Source organism: Lepisma saccharinum, chromosome 13 (assembly GCF_977018435.1).
Source record: "Lepisma saccharinum chromosome 13, izLepSacc3.1, whole genome shotgun sequence".
In the NCBI taxonomy this organism is placed as follows: domain Eukaryota; kingdom Metazoa; phylum Arthropoda; class Insecta; order Zygentoma; family Lepismatidae; genus Lepisma; species Lepisma saccharinum.
The window spans coordinates 6,313,941-6,328,486 of NC_139241.1; the positions used below are offsets into that span (position 1 = coordinate 6,313,941).

A 14,546-nucleotide genomic window follows, 5' to 3' on the forward strand; every position below is an offset into this window, starting at 1 on the left:
GTGTCCAAGCTTCACCCTGTTACTGATTGGATGACTGCCCACCACTGCTGAGGCACGAAGGAGTGAGGCCAGCAGTTGGTAGGAAGGCCCTGGCCTTCACAGGCTGTTGCACCACAGGTTATTAAGGTAACATGATTAAGCCTTGTTTCCATGTTAGAAAACCACTGAAGATGCTGACTAAAGCAGTCTTATTTTACGTAAAAAATTGCTTTACGCAATGCTTCTCTATTTAACTTACTTGAATGAAATACTAGATATAACAGAGAGACATGGCACAATAATACTAAGTAGGGATCAACTCACACGAAACTTTTACTTTTATCAATCAAGTATCAATATAAAATTTGCTGATACTGATATAAAAAAATGTTCCACAGAAAATGTGATTCATTCAATTCTTTAACTAACAAGATGACTTTACTTTTTCGCTTCTACAAGCAAATTCAGTCAGTTCTTTCAACATCGGTAACTTATAGAAAGCGACTGCAGTGAATTTCAAATATTCTTGTCGCTGCTGATGTTGAGCAAAGTCACCCTGTAAGAAAATGCATTACAAGAATGTGCTGCCATCTAGAGCCTGGCATTTGAACTGTTATCCAAAGTAATAACTCGCTTTGGTTCTGAACAAATGAATAACATTTACAGTCATGTGTACGTAAACAACAACGGCAACAAGGATCATTCATCCACTCAGTGGCATGCCAGGGATTTTCGAAAGGCAGGGGATGGGGGTACATGTACTTTTTTGGTAGTCAGCCCTCATTTTGCTACTCATGCTTTGATCTTCTTCTATTTAGGAATACTGGATCAAATGGAAGGGTTATGACCCCTACCAACTCCCCTCTCCCGTTTGGCACACCACTGTATCCACTTCAATAACAATGAAAACCTAACACCAAGGAAGACTCCCAGCTTTGGTGCCTTGATCAAAGAATAGTGGTAGAATTTGTATCACTACTTTATATTACTTGTTTTCTTTTTTTACAAATGTATGCAATTACGAAAATTTCCCCTAAAAACTATGCAGCGAAAGCTATCAGCATGCCAAAATCCCACAGCGAAAGAGTTAATAGGATATGCATATGGGTGTCAATTTTGGAAAACATTGGGTGGCTTCAAAAACTTTAGTTACAAGTTCACAAAAATAATCTCATAAATTTCTCCTTCCTAAACTAGGGGAGAGTATTCTTTGTGACACTGAGAGATTTCATGGTTGGTTGGTTGGTTGATTGATTGATTGATATGGAGTTTTAAGTCCACTTCATGCACAGTAAGGCTAATCGGGACTGGACCTACAGTTTAAAGTATGATCCGAACCACTATGTGCCTCCACCAAATATCGAACCTGGGACCCCTTGATTACGAGACTACGATGCTGCCACTGCAGAGAGTTTCATGTGAACTGAGATCATGTTTCCAGTTTCGAAAGCGAGAATACATTAAACAAGGGTCCCCTTTGATAGAAAAACCTTCCCTGCATACTTTACATCAGGGGTAGACAAAACTAAAAACAATTCAGACACCAGCCCCTTCTTCTCGGAAGCCAGCATATTTCAATACGGGGTAAGAAAGCCACGAATCTGACTAAGATAAACTATGAAATGCGACCTAAAAACATTAAATATATTAATGAATATAATACTGGATTAAAAGTAATTAATTCTTGAACAGGAGTGGCCTTCTAAAAGAAGTCTCTACCAGTAACATCATAATAACTATGCAATACATTCTAACATATGGCAAACTGAGTCTACCATATCTCTTCAGGTTTAAAAATTAGACTAGTTACAGAGCAAAAAATAGTATATATGGCATGTTTATTATTCTGCTATAATGATACACATGATACAGAAAATTCAGAACACAAAAATTAGAAAGCATATACGGAATCCATTATTTAAGAAAAAAAAAGTAATGGAAATTTCTGGTGAAAATTTTCAATCGGCATGAAAAGGTGACATTGTTGCGGAAAAATGAACGATAAAGACATGAAAGGTGATGAAAATGGGGGGAAAACATTCCAGAAAAGCTCAGATTTTTAATGAAAAATTAATAAGAGAGGGTCGAAATCGGATCAAATGGTGACCAGGCATCCTGTATTTTTCTACCCCTGCTTAATATAACACCACTTTTTTATGTTTATTGTAAATATCCACAGGTGTTTGCTCTGTGAATTTTGAGAAGTGCTACCTCCAGCATTCTTTGCTTCCCATTCACTTGATATTAAAAGATAACAATCCCCGAATTATTTGCAGACGAAATTGGTAAATCAGTAATTCAGCTAATTTAACTATATTATCGGAAGGGTGTCGGTGGAAAGAACAGATAGTGGAGAGTGTTAGGAGAAGAGGACAAGATTGGAACACCATGGAAAGAGAGAAATGGTGGATAACCAGAAGAAAATGGAGAGGCTTGACTTCTATGCCGACTCAGCCAGAGGCAGGAAACGGCAAAGAATGATGATGATATCGGAACAGTGGGCGTGGGTATTGTCTACCTACAGATGTTGATAATAAATTTAGCCACGATAAATAACACTAACAAAATCACCACATTATAGCAATGTTCATGCAAAACCCAAACTTCTTTTCAACTGGTCCCTTCCTGCATATTGTGTTTGGTAAACCCCACTCCTAAATCACTCAAGAAAAGTGACACTTGATTATTGTTGTCACTGCTCAGCATGCCAGATCAAGTGGACCAACAGTCTGACTACTCGAAAACAAACACAAACCACATGACAAGTGGTAGGAGAGACGAACACAGTACACATTAAGAAGATATTCTCACTTATTCTTATTTACTGATTTCAATAAGCAAACCCTGAATCACGATAAAAATTTGTAACAATAATAACAACACAAAATATATTTATTGGGTGCGCTCGGGCCCCACAGTTAGCGCCACTAGTTTTGCATTAGACACAGTAATGGATATTTACATGTCTTGTTTGCACAACTAGAGCATATGCATAATGCCCTTGTTCTCACAAAAATATGTGGCAAAATAACAGAATTTTACACTAAATTACATTCTATTTATAGAAATATTGGATGAGTAAATTTATTGGCAATTTGCTTTGCTCAAAATTAGAACCCACGATGCCCTACTTTGTAGTATTCTATACCTGTAAACCTGCTATTTTTGTGGTTCAGATTCCACTTCAAATTGTAAGTTAAGTACAAATTAGCCTACTTGGTGTAAAGCTGGACTTGAAATACTAACACTACAAATAGCAAAATGGTGGTAAAATGAATGTAACTAATAGCGATGTGACACTGCAAAAAAAGTATCGATTTCACAGTACATGTTGAGAACCAGCTAGTAGTCTGTGACGTGGAAGACCAGGAATCGATTCGAGAAGGTTGATTACAAAATGCAGATTTTTCATAAATATAACAACATAAAATAGCTCTGGGTTTTGTTCAGCCACTAATCAATGAATATTTTCGGAAATCATGGCTGGAGCATGGTGTTGATCCCATCACCTTCATTAAAACGGAGTTCTAGACTTCGTGGGCTCCAACCTTCACACTGTGCCACATACAGGTGATATGTTTACGATACACACGTCAGTAATTTCTTTGATAATTCCAACACTCAACTGATTCCGATATGTATGATTATTAACAGAAAACGTAAAAATTCTGTTTTTGCATTATAAATATGACAGAATATTGAACATCGGTAGAGAAATAAATAGATTTCACATATGGATGACAAAGAATGAAGTTATGAGATCTGAAATCATCACAAGAAAACATAACTTCAAAGTTCCACATGTTAGTTTCGGCCTCCCTTCAGAACACTGTACTACACTAGAAAACTTGCCAAAACTACACCAATATGTTCTCAGTGCAAAAAATATTGAAAGGATAGAATTATATATCAGATTTTTACTGATATTTTTTAGCACTTCTGATATATCATTTCCAGTCGATATTCATACATTGGAAATTGGGCACAAGTTTCAATTGATTAATTTTGAACTAATCATAGTACACATTTCCATCGTTCACTTTCTATTTATGTCTTTTAATACATACTACAGCTTTTGGTGATTACTTATTGCATGTTTTCTGGAGAACAATTTCCCTTTCATGTACACCTATACAATTTTTAGTTTGCGAGCAGCTATTCGTTTACTGTCATCTTGAGTATGGACTGCTGCTGCCATTGACCTCAAATGCAGAGGGTGTGAATGACTATTACATCAGTAAATGATTTCATTGTTAGGTTAGCTAGGTTGAGTCTAAAGCTCTTACCATTGCTAAAACATCTCTAATGCTTTCGTTGTTAGGTTACGTGGGTCAGGTTTTTGGGTTCTTAGCATTAAAATAATGTCCCTAAATGTTTCTAACACCAGGTCATGTAATCCTGCCAGAAAGACCATAAACCAACAGCTGCTTGCGTAAGCTACTTTTGAAATTATAATTTCTCCAGTAAATAATACTTCATGAAACTTCTAACTTTGATAATTACTTCTTCCAAGCTTCAAACTTACTCCCATAACCATTGCCAGTTTAGTAATGCAATTCCTAATTTCACTATAAAAGTTGCAAAAATCATTAAACATTCGGAACCATTACCAGAAATTTTATCGGTCGCTTCAATACTAAGTTATTAAATAAACAAAAATCTGCATGCAAATAAATACATACTCCTTCCTACCTTGATAACCTTCTACTGATTTCTTCCGAGACTTGGTACCTTATCAATTATGATGAAGTTATACCTTTCATTATTCGGAACATTGCAGTAGAATTAAAAAATGAAAGAACAAAATATGACATGTTAAGAGTATTATATTATTATTATATTATAGGGCATCAAGTCATTATTTGTATTTATATTGTTCTAAATGAAATGTTGTATGGCTTAATTGTAACCCTATTGAGATAATAAATAATAGGGATGGGCTGATATGAAATTTTGGCTGATACTGATAAAGTACCGACATAAAATTTACAGATACCGATCTGATATAAAATTAGAAATGGTCCGTGGAGAACCTGAAATGTCCATTGATCTCCTTAATAAATGTGTGTTTCGAGGTGAACACAGTGCAAAAGAAATTGAATATTTAGACAATTACTTTTTTAGAAAGAAGGGCATGGAGATTATCCATAAAAATTACAACAAAATGGCAGAATTTTGCACTGAATTATAAGATATTTATCGATATATCTGATCGGTAAAATAATCGGTAATTTTACCGATAAACCAATATGCCTATATCGGCCGATACCGATAGAGTACCGATTAATCGGTCCCACCCCTAATACATAATAATAAATCATGATAAAATATTAGCCAACTTGATGAGCAAGATAAACTAAATCACCTACTTCTTTTTACATTTTTATTTATCTACACTGCTTTTCTGCCTCTATAGGCAATTGTAATGATGAAGAAAAACATCAATTTTGCTGACTGCAAGGTGATAGGTGATCTTGAGTAACTAGAGAATGCTGAACATAAAAAAACCACTCTTTTTGCAAAATCATGTCACGTTTTCCCTAAAAATGGGGAGAAATTGATTTATTTGGTTTATTTTACTTCGCATTTCTGCCACTTTTGGCTAATTGCAAAGATGAGGTTAGTGATGAAACTGATGAAGGGACATTCACATATAACACCCATGCCCAGGCTGGGATTTGAACATGGGACCTCCGGCATCGTAGCATTGTGTGCTAACCACTCCAGCTTGGAGATCAGCAAAAGGGGAGTAATATAAGGAACATGCCTTCACAATATAGCCCCACTGTCACGCTACAGCTCTTCAGTACAAGTGACAATACTATGCTGTGACATGTCGCCTCAGGGTGACTACACTAAGACCATGATACAATTCAAATACAATTCCCGGTTTTCAAGAACTTTTCAAAAATTCAAGGGTACAAGCATTTAAACATTATGTATTACTGTGTGTAATCATAAGCATATTAGAAAAATGCTGATTATTACACAAAACAATATTTAAGAAAATTAAAACACTTTCGTCTGCAAGAACATGCACATGGACAAACAACAAACTCTAACGCAGTCAAATTTCGATCATAAAGGAACTCGTAGTTTCCAAACTCAAAAAAGGTTAGGCTTGGCTTCCTATGTCTGCCAGATAGATTGTTCTGCAAAGAATATTAATAAAGTTTAGGGATTGAGAGATTTCTGGTTTGTTACCCAGTAGGGCTTTCTTTTCCCTCCTCAATAAAAATATAAAGCTAAACTGTAAAAACATGTGAAAGGGCATTTATAAATATGTGTAGATTCAATGGGACTTGGATTAATAAAAGTTGCAATTTTTCACATTTATGGAGAAAAATTCACGTATAATGCCCGGAGTCAATAATTCACGCATAAATCCTGGAATTCAAGGAATTCCCGGTGAGTAGCCACCCTGCGCATATTTTCAGGTTGAACTGAGTAACCATTAAAAGCCCTGGGCACCATATAAACTGTGGAAAACATGTTAAAAAACAAACCTCAGACAATTGTGTGGGAAAAGCAACTCAGGCATGCAGTACCCTAACCTATCCTCGGCTACAAGGCCTGTTTTGCACTGCAGTGAAATTCCTATAGAAACATTCCATTAAAAGTGGTTCTACTCCATGTAAATAAAATGACAATCTGAAAATTACTAATGCTATTAATTGCATTAAAGTTAAAATGTTCATGAATGCAAATTTCACCAACAAAAATTATTAGCATCTGAAGTCGATTAGCCTCGCAGACAAATGAAGTCAAATTCTTCTACATTTTTAAAGTGTCACAAACGTAACACATTTTGGTTAGTGCTTTTTGTGCATTCAGGCTATGTCATCATACTAAAGATATATTATTATTATGAATAATAATAATAATAATAATAATAATAGCAGAAATCACAAAGAATTTCATAATTCTATGAAATCAGTTCATTACGAATATTTTAATCGAATCTCATGTCTAGAAACGTTACACATGCATAAAGCTCGAATGGCTCTACACTTACTTTCACAACATTTTCAAGTGCAAGCGATGATGATTCTCATGTACCATTTAAAAAGACAGCAGCGTAAAGTCTCAACACTAGAAGAGAAAGGAATGGCCTACCAGGGAGAAGTTTCAGGTTGGTAACAAGAATACCCGATTCTGGGTTTGATACCCGATGGAGGCACACAGTGGTTCAGATCCCACTTTAAACTGTAGGCCCAGTCCCTATTAACCTATCTGTGCATAAAGTCGACTTAAAACAAAAACTCAAACAAGAATACCCAGCATAAGTTTCCTCTTGGCTCTACAAAGTATTGCTTCCTTATGAAACAGCACATGAAAGCTCTGGACAAAGATGGTGTGCTTGCTTCAAGTACATCTGTTCTAAATTCCCTGAACTGTTGCAAGCAAAGTGAAGGCTGGTATTTTTCATGGCCCTCAAATAACGTATCTAATGAAAGAAAAGTGCTTCTTCAATACCATGACCACTGTGGAGAAGGATGCCTAGCGTGCATTTTCTGATGTGGTTAGCAACTTACATACAAAAGAATGAGCACTGTAAGTAAAAATCTGCTGTATTGGAGTACTATCACAGCTTATTATTAGTGAAAACCGTGTGTGTGCACACTCAAAAAGTGAAAGAACAAGTTGCACGTTGGGTGCTATAATCACTTGTGCGATGCCTTCGAGCTGTTCTGCTTCATGGCAAAGCAACATGCTAATGTAACAGACATACTTTCATTCACAGTAACATATTACAGGAAGTTAAAGAAAACTGAAAACGTTGATAAACAACACAATCTTCATAAACTATGCAAAATATATCACTTTCTCGAAGGGGCATATATGGTCAAGAGTACACCACTTTACTCATGAAGATACTTTCTACTTTGCAATGAGACAAAAATCTTAGAATAAGAGTAATACCTATTATGTTCTAATTATGGACAGACCAAGCATATCTTTTTTGATGTGGTTAACTGTTATGGACAGATAATTGTGATGCTGTCAATTGATGAGCCATTCAATGAGTGATTCAAACAACTGGATTTTTTATTAAAATTCTGATCTCCGGGAAACGCCTCAAATTCATTTATTTTGTTATTTTTCACATTCATACTTACCTATTCTGCATTACTAAGGATTCTTTAAGGTGGGATTTTGCTTTTTTCATGAAAATAGTATCAATTTTCCACATATCGAGTAATTATTGTTCATTGCTTTTCGCTTGCAATCTTCACTAGCGTTGTCTATCATCAGTGGAGGTATCGTTACCCTTTGAATCGGACTCTCAGAAAGGCAGGAGTAACACCTAGTCCGTCGCTGGCGATACAGTTTATTTTTGTGTTACTGATTTTGTATTATTTTTTTTGGGGTTTGTAAACTCCACGAACCATTTACAAATAGTCCCACGAATCATGCACGGATAGCCCCACAAACCATTCATGAATAGCCCCACGAACCATTCATAAATAGCCAGACGACAATGAATCGCAAGCTTAGGTTAGGTAAGGCAAACATAGTTAAAATTGTCATCTTCTTGCAAAACAACGGCATGGTTGGAAACACTGACCAGGGGTTACATCATCAAATGCACGGAACATATGATTCATGTAGTGGAAGGTAATGGAGGCAAGAGCTTTTGTGCATCGGAGAGACATTAATGTCGAAAAATACATGATTTTCCGGCCGAATACATTGAACGAAGGAAGAAAACATTTCCACGACCTTTCAAAAGTCTACAGAAACTCAGTTCCGTAAGTAGTTTCTCCTGTAAAATTGAAGAAATATGTTTCCCAGAGATCAGAATTTTACTGATTTTTTTTAATTAGCAATGTTTGATAGTTCTGAGTGCCTTTCATTCAATGCTGCAGTTTGACACGATAATGCTTGCTATATGTACCTATTTCACACTTCTTCCGCTGGAAATAATGACATTTTGTGCAATATGTATTCCAGTCATAGCTAAGGAAACATATGTGCCACATAGCAAAAACAATTTCTGTACTCTGAACACAAATGGGACAAACACAAAGAACTCATATGTTATTGATTGATTGATTGGGTACCTCATATGACATGTTGGAAAGTTTACATGTTTATTTCATTCCATATAAACTTCAGATGTGTTTTGCTCCTCTACTGGAATCAGACAAACAACTGACACACACACACACAAAGTGACAAATGGGGAACCAAGCTTAATCAGGGTGGCCACTCTAGGACAATGATAAAGTTCAAGTATAATCCCCTGTTTTCAAGGCGAACTTTCCAAAAGTTCAAGGCTACAAGCAGATGTTTTCTCTATTTCAACCTTAAGTATTTATTACCGCCTCTCACAACCCACACATACACTATATTTACAGTATGTGTGATTTCAATGTATCCAAAAATTCTAATTCAATTCAATTAAACGGTATATATACTATTTAAAATATTCAATTTAAGATGAGGCGTTTACATTTGCCATTTCACATACTCAGACTTGAAATACATCTACAAACACAAATCACAAGTGTTATGGGATACACTAATCTAGAAAAATTGTCAATTGTATAATAATTTCAAACTCAAATTTACCTAATCAACTCATAGATGTCAACTTGAAATAATCTCCTACCTGACAAATAGATTGTTCTGGAAAGGACTCTAACAGAATGAACGATTGATAGAATTCTGTTTTATTTTCCACGCAGCCTTCTTTTCTTTTCCATTGTGCAAACCTTCAGATACAGCTAGGTATTGTTGCTACAGGCTTCATGCAAGTCTTTATGAGATTTTCGTGCATTTTTGCCATGGGCCACCTGGATTTTGATCCTCAATCACTGTTCTACCTTTGTAGACATGTTTTAGGGCAGTACACAAAATGGTGTTTATTTCAACCCCTCTCACCCACAACAACACTCGCTTCACCGACCTCTTTTGGCATTCCACACATCGAGATGGGCCCCATGACATTGCTCACTGCCTGATAGTACATGCACGGTGTTATCACCTTTTGCTGAAAGTGTTGCCATTTTTAAATTTACAACCCACATATTATTTTTTCCAAAGATTAAATTTGTGATTCAGTGTTATAACAGTTAGCTACATCAAAAAAGATATGCTTAGTCTATCCATAATTAGAACATAAGTATCTGACATATTATTGTCAATAATGGGTCATACAGGTACTTAAAGGAAGTAAGAAAGTAAATAAGACTGTATTACTGAAGATAAAATTTTAGCCTCCTGGGTACGCCAACCTAAATCTATGCTGGTTTGCTAGTAAAGCTTGCTTGTACCTCCAGTGCTACACATGACAACTAAGTGTTTAAAGTACTGGCCTGTGATACTCTGTAGCTGAATTTTAGAGTGTCACGAGTAACCTGATCACATTCTTATGAGGTGACGCAAACAGCACTATAATATCATTGTTGTGGAAGGAGTGTTGTCAGAGTGAGCGCAGAGCTCAGCCGCGACCAATCATGTTACATTTCTTTTTAGATATGTGCATAATTTAGTCAACATGCCTACATTGTTTCTAGTGAGTTTCCGTACCATTACATTTTCTGTCATTTCAATAGAAAATATGATATGTTTCTTGGTGATTTTACATTATATCACCTTGTGGATACTGTGCAAAATACTATGTAATATACACAGAATAATTCAGCGAGTGGCTAGAAGACAGGCGATGACATTCTGCAGTTACCTTCTGATTCTGATGACACCCGTGGCAGATGCTGGCAAAGCTCAAAACAGTGATCATTGGAGGAGGAGGAGAATAAAGATTTAGAAAATCAGCAGTACAGCATCTAGGAAAAGACAGCACTACATTGTGGAACACTCATTCCCCACCACAGCATCGATGAAGAAGAAGGCGGAATATAGTTATTCATCCACCAGGAGTCCGAGATATTAAAAAAGATGCAAAAACTATGCACGAAGTCTTCCCAGATCAAGTTATCGAAAATATAACTCTGTGCACTAATGCCAGCTGAAGACTTTCTGAGAAAACTACAGCAGATAGAGTTATGTTTTTTTAAAAAAATCCACATAAGATTCTGGCTGTCATAGACAATCTTATTTAGCTGGAATAATGAGCTCCGCTCACCGTGCCCATAAGATTTGTGCAGTTTGAAATTATCATTAAGGTAACAGTTCGTTATATCGGACACAGCATATTTTGTGTTTCTCATGATTCGTACTAACCAATTGTGTACTGCAGAACATAGTTCAAGGTGGCAGTATGCTTTTCACATGAAAACAAACACAACTTTTTCACATAGAGAGTAGTATTTGTAATTTCTTTTTTCGCTTCCGTAATACACAATATGGCGGGCACAGGTTGACAACCCGTTGTAGGTATGAAGTTTCCAACTTTCCTCACCGAAAAATACCTACTATCGTGTTCGTCATGTGTGCAAATTGTACATTATGCACGGGTAGCTGACGGATAGCCTCACGAACCATTCACGGATAGCCCCACGAACCATTTTCAATAAGGTTAGATTAGGCAAGCATAGTTAAAAAAAAAAGGGTTGGAAACACTGACAGGGGGTTACGTCATCAAACGTATGCAGCATCCGGTTCACGTAGCAAAAGCAATGACACTTGTACGTCGGTGAGATATTTCTCTTGAAAAATACATGATTTCCCGGTCAAAAAGATTCCACGATGAAAGAAAATACCTCAAAGAACATTGGAAACCTTAGAGAAACTCATTTCCGTAAGTAGTTTCTTCAGTAAAACTTTCGTAGAGGGGAAACTGATTTCTTACTTTTTACATAAGAAAGTACTTATGCAAATAATTTTCTTTAGCGTTGTTGAAGTTCGGGAATGTAGTTTTGATCCATTTTAATGTGAAATTATGTGTTTATCTGCGAAAATATTTCTCAGACACGTTATTGCTGCTGCTGCCATTTGCATTCTGCATGTGCGCACAATGTTCCGTGTGTTACATGACGTAACCTCCAGCATGTGTTTCAAAGCTCACCGTGTTTTCACTATAACATGACGTATCGAGTATTTTTAATTTTTTAACTATGCTTGCCTAACTTAACCGAACCTAACCTAACCTTACGGAAAATGGTTTGTGGGGCTAACGTCAATGGTTTGCACCGGGCACGAAAGTAGGTATTTTTCGGTGAACAAAGTTGCAACACTGCATAAATCAACAAAACACTCGCACAACGCACGATGAACCAGCACGCTATCGCCATAATGTGTGTTACAGAATCGGGTACTACTTTACTATACCTGAGACACCTGGGAATCATTTCTTTCATACTTTTTTACATTGCTAACGTACTATTCTGCATTCCGGAACACTTATTTATGTGAAATAATTGAATTTGTTAGGAAAGTAATGTATATTTCTTACATTTACGAGTACTTACTGTTCTTGTTTATTTCCACACACAACATGGCGATAGCTTACCGTTGATCGTTCCTTGAGCCAGAAAAACCATTGACGTTAGCACAAAAATACACGATAGCCCCACAAACCATCACGGGGACGAAGTATGCCTACTAGGTAAGGTTAGGCCTGTTAGGTTTGGTTCCATTAGCACTCCTTTCGTTCAATTTAGCATATACAGACAATACGAGAGCGTATTGTGCTCTCATGCAGGAAGCAAATGGCGGCAGCTGCAATAGCGCGTCGAAAATAGATTTTCGTACAAAACCACATGCATTCACATTAAAATGAATCAAAATTACATTCCCGAACATCAACAACGCTACAGAAAATGATTTGCGTAAGTACTTTCTCCTGTAAATTTGAAGAAATCTGTCTCAGGTATAGTAAAGTGTTACCCAGAATCGAAATAACGAATTAATTCAGGAAATGCATGTTACTTCTCTCTTCATAAACTTTTGTGTTCTCGTTTAATATCTAAGAAACTAAAAGTAATTTTGCCTGTAGTATTATATGGATGTGAAACTTGGTCCCCTACATTGAAAGAGGAAAATAAATTGAGAGTATTTGAAATTAAGATCCTTAGGAAAATCTTTGGACCTAAAAGGGATGAGGAGACAGGTGAGTGGAGAAGGTTACATAATTTAGAACTACATAATTTGTATTCATGTCCAGATATTATTAGAATAATTAAATCAAGAAGACTTAGGTGGGCAGGCCATGTGGCACGAATGGGAGAGGAAAGAGGAGTTTACAGGATTCTTGTTGGGAAACCTGATGGTAAGAGACCTGTAGGAAGGCCAAGACGAAGATGGAGGGACAACGTTGAGATGGACCTAAGGGAAATCGGTAGAGATGGAAAAGAGTATATAGAACTTGCTCAAGATAGGGACAGATGGAAGGCCTGTGTTGCTGCAGCCATGAACCTTCGGGTTTAAAAAGGCTAGGGAGTCAGTTAGTTGTAAGTACTCGCAAATGTAAGAAATGAACATTATTTTCGTTACACCTAAAAAAGTGTTCCGCAATGCAGAATAGTATGTTAGTAATGTAAAAAAGTGTGAAATAAATGATTTATAGGTGTTTAACCTATATGAAAGTAGTACCCACGGAAAAGGTAGTTCAATCATTAAACAAACAGCTTTAGGTCATGCATTCTAAGTATATAAGCAACTTTCAACATCCTATGAAAGCAACAGTGTGAGCGAGACTGTGAAAATCGTTATTTTTTTCGAAGAAATTAAACCGAATAATTTATCTAACTCGTACCGTGTATTATATTTGAATCGCAGCACAGAAATATGCAAGACAACAAATGTTCTTCACTTACATGAGCAATTTACTTGCATGAAACTATGACAAAAATGCGAAAAAAATAAACAAAAAATGACACTAGCAGACGTTCGACGGCGACGAAACGAGAAGTTACAGACGTTCAGTTGCGTAAATACAAGTCCTAGCATTAACCTTTCGTGGGATTTCGTATTTACAAATGCACTTACTTTAGCAGGTACGTTGTAACGATCTAAAAAACATAATTTACATCATAAAATATATGGCAATGTCTTTGTAATACTTCAAAAACAAGGGTTGATGGAAATTCAGTGTTGCTAAGTAAATAATAATTTGAAATCAGTAGCGGATAAGCGACATCACTCGTTTGCAAGGCACGTATGTGCTGTCTGTCGCTGTCGGCTTAAGAATTATACTCGTGTATGGACTCCAATTAAAAATTAACCAGTAGACCTACATAAAAAAGTTACATCAATATTTAACTTCTTCAATTTTGCGTTAATCTATGTTTGTTAACTATTTTTCTTGTCTGGTATGCTGGTTGAAAAGCTACGCAATCGAGAGCTCCAATGTAAAGCTTAGGGAACCAAATGACGAACGAAATTCGGTTTTCCGATTTCCGACGTTATTTTTTCCCCCCTTGGTGTTGGTTGGTCTCATTTATAGCACAACACTTGAGCTACCTTGTGTTCTGACGTCAAGGGTCAAATATATTTAATTTTTTGCTACATGCATACATTGTCAGGTTATGGTAGCTAGGTTTAGTTCTCTTAGCCTAAAAGATAATTTTCCATTGCATTTATGCTAATGGATCCTAATCTAACAAGCCTAACTTAACCTCGTACACATTTCTTATCTGACGTCAGAACACGATCTTGCC

At 36.4% G+C, this 14,546-nt stretch overlaps 1 protein-coding gene across 4 annotated transcripts in view; it reads right to left on the reverse strand.

Annotated features, from left to right (window-relative positions):
• The window catches only part of LOC145996860 (uncharacterized), an 81,457-nt gene extending 67,315 nt beyond the window's left edge, over positions 1–14,142 (reverse strand). For 2 of the 4 annotated variants that reach the window (XM_083133401.1, XM_083133397.1), the window contains exon 1: positions 13,876–13,974. The gene's annotated coding sequence lies outside the window, so the exon portion shown is untranslated. Of the gene's footprint in view, positions 1–13,703; positions 13,830–13,875; positions 13,975–14,123 lie in introns of those variants that run through there. The other 2 variants (XM_083133400.1, XM_083133398.1) reach the window with 2 other exon arrangements.
• Between the last annotated feature and the right edge of the window lie 404 nt (positions 14,143–14,546).